Source organism: Physella acuta, unplaced genomic scaffold (genome assembly GCF_028476545.2).
Source record: "Physella acuta isolate Inbredline_101_S28 unplaced genomic scaffold, ASM2847654v3 ptg000635l, whole genome shotgun sequence".
Classification (NCBI taxonomy): Eukaryota; Metazoa; Mollusca; class Gastropoda; family Physidae; genus Physella; species Physella acuta.
In genome coordinates this window covers 270,344-274,040 of record NW_026732154.1, presented here as the reverse complement: position 1 = coordinate 274,040, position 3,697 = coordinate 270,344, and positions in this window count along the sequence as shown.

Here is a 3,697-nt window from a genome sequence, read left to right as displayed (position 1 = left end):
CTGTTACACCCTAATCAAGTATTTTTAATTTTATTTTTTTAAGTTCTATTAACTGTTACACCCTAATCAAGTCTTTTTAATTTTATTTTTAAAGTTCTATTAACTGTTACACCCTAATCAAGTATTTTTAATTTTATTTTTTTAAGTTCTATTAACTGTTACACCCTAATCAAGTATTTTTAATTTTATTTTTTTAAGTTCTATTAACTGTTACACCCTAATCAAGTATTTTTAATTTTATTTTTTTAAGTTCTATTAACTGTTACACCCTAATCAAGTATTTTTAATTTTATTTTTTTAAGTTCTATTAACTGTTACACCCTAATCAAGTATTTTTAATTTTATTTTTTTAAGTTCTATTAACTGTTACACCCTAATCAAGTATTTTTAATTTTATTTTTAAAGTTCTATTTACTGTTACACCCTAATCAAGTATTTTTAATTTTATTTTTTTAAGTTCTATTAACTGTTACACCCTAATCAAGTATTTTTAATTTTATTTTTTTAAGTTCTATTAACTGTTACACCCTAATCAAGTATTTTTAATTTTATTTTTTTAAGTTCTATTAACTGTTACACCCTAATCAAGTATTTTTAATTTTATTTTTTTAAGTTCTATTAACTGTTACACCCTAATCAAGTATTTTTAATTTTATTTTTTTAAGTTCTATTAACTGTTACACCCTAATCAAGTATTTTTAATTTTATTTTTTTAAGTTCTATTAATTGTTACACCCTAATCAAGTATTTTTAATTTTATTTTTTTAAGTTCTATTAACTGTTACACCCTAATCAAGTATTTTTAATTTTATTTTTTTAAGTTCTATTAACTGTTACACCCTAATCAAGTATTTTTAATTTTATTTTTTTAAGTTCTATTAACTGTTACACCCTAATCAAGTATTTTTAATTTTATTTTTTTAAGTTCTATTAACTGTTACACCCTAATCAAGTATTTTTAATTTTATTTTTTTAAGTTCTATTAACTGTTACACCCTAATCAAGCTAATCAACACTCACCACGGCTGTATTCTTGACCTACAGGCTGTCGTGTTAATGTTTCATTACATTAGGTCAGACAGCTTTGATTACCTAATGGCGTCACGTCAAAGTGTGTGTAGATGTTCCAGATGAAATCATACACAAGTGTAACCTTGACCTGGATACATTTTACAGCCAGTCTAGTGTTTGTGTACGTTTATTTTAGCGTCCGTATAAAGCTTGGTCATGTCAGTCCAGTGTTTGTGTACTTTTATTTTACCGCCCGTATAAAGCTTGGTCATGTCAGTCCAGTGTTTGTGTACTTTTATTTTACCGCCCGTATAAAGCTTGGTCATGCCAGTTCAGTTTTTGTGTACGTTTATTTTAACGCCTGTATAAAGCTAGGACATTTAATGAGCAATTAGGTATTTACAAATTTTGAATGTTGACACTCAATGTTAAAACTGCCTTGTAACAAATACAAACATTTTATTTACAATGATCTCCGGTGTCACTAAAATAATTAGATATCTGACTTTGTGTGATAACAATTACATATCTGACTTTGTGTGACAAATATGAAATAAATATTTCATGTACACTTGCTAAAATTATTTAAAGGTACGTAATTCATGTTTCTCAAGTATTTTTCTTTTTTAATTGTTATTTCCCTTCGACCGTCAAAACGCATTCTTTTATCCCTTCCTTCCTTTTTCCTTCCTTATAAGGAAACCGGCTCAGAAGGTTGACTTCCATTAGCCAGGCAGGCCTCAGTGTAGCTTTCACCGGGTTTTCCTTCCCCACCCACCAGACGCGGGACGTCGTCCTACCGCCTGGTACCCAGCTTGATCGTGGGGGGGGGGGGGGGGCGTTCGGCCATTCTTTGAACTTAGCACATACAGCAGTTCTACTCGGCCAGAAAAAAAAAAAAACCTCTAGCTGCTGTTGGCTACCACTAGCCATTCCGCACCCAGTAAGGGGGGGTCATGGGCTTGGTCCGACTAGTGGCACTCTTCCGAAGCCACGTGAAGGCCGCAGCTTAAAGTCAAGACATCTGGTTAGGGTCGAGAGCAAACCCTTCTTGGTTCCTGGCAGTCTTGCACCTCTCCTCTCCCACGCTATTATGTAGGGGACTTGGGAGTCCGACGTACCAGGCTCTTCGGAATCTTTTATCCCTCCTAGTTGGAAACTACGTTTATGTCTATTTTATAGCAGACACCATAAAAATGGTGAGGGGGGGGGGGCGGGGGGGGGGGACATATGTCCATGGGCGCCGACCTTAGGGGGCGCCAAACTGGCAGGATCTAGAAGATCAAGTTGCTATAGAAACAACGAAAATATGTGAAATTCAACACATTTTCAATTAGCTATTAATTAGAATTGATAGATTGTTAAGTCGTGTTCAGTCATATCAAGGTGTCGATCGTGACTTAAGTGTTAAATTGTCAACTTAAGTCAAGTACAGTAAGGAAGACTAGATCTTAAGATCTATAGGATAGATGAAGTAGAGTTTCTGTTTCCTGCCAAACTTTAGCGTCAATTTTGAGGGTCGCTAGATCCAAACTTTAGCGTTAATATTATGAGTCACTAGATCTAACCTTTAGCGTCAAAATTGAGAGTCACTAGATCGAAACTTTAGCGTCAATATTGAGAGTCGCTAGATCCAAACTTTAGCGTCAATATTAAGAGTCACTAGATCTAACCTTTAGCGTCAATATTGAGAGTCACTAGATCTAACCTTTAGCGTCAAAATTGAGTCACTAGATCTAAACTTTAGCGCCAATATTGAGAGTTGCTAGATCCAAAATTTAGCGTCAATATTAAGTCGCTAGATCCAAACTTTAGCGTTAATGTTGAGAGTCGCTACATCAACACTTTAGCGTCAATATTGAGAGTCGCTGGATCCAAACTTTAGCGTCAATGTTGAATCGCTAGATCCAAACTTTAGCGTCAATGTTGAATCGCTGGATGCAAACTTTGGCGACAATATTGAGAGTCGCTTCATACAAAATTCAAACAGAAACAAAAATGAGAAAGAAAACGTGTTGCTTTAAAACTTTATTTACGTTTATATTTACAACAAAATTTGTGACATTTTTTTTCTCCACTCCCAATCAAACAATCAACGAATTTTTCTCTGATAAAAATAACGAGATAATTAATTAAAATTGTAATTAAGCACTACAATAATGTTAAGAAATATTTTAACAGCAGACATCCAACAGGCGCCATGTTTGTTTTCTTTCTAGAAGAGACAGACATTCAACGGGCGCCATGTTTGTTTACATTCTATACAAGAGCAGACAACTACAAGTCTCTGTCCACCCACACTCCACTATAATTTAATCCACCAGAGTTAACTCCACTGTGGGGATGGTCAGACCAGCCCCACCCCAGTCTGTAGACCCAAGCCCCACTGCTACCTGGACAGGTACACGCTGTGTACGTGTACCTGGTCTCCCTACCCCACACCTCCTGCCTGTGTACCCAGCGACCTACAGAGACCTGCTTAGAACAGCCATGAGGATGTGACACTATAATAATGGTCAGCTTGTCCACATCTCTACGACTCTTTTATTTGTCACTTACTTTCTTACAATATAGATTATAAAACCGCCACAACATCTTCTCCAGTTTACCACCTACACATACGTCATGTGTCACACAACACAAGTCACACCAGTCTTTCTCACTAACTGACCCACCCATCTTCCAC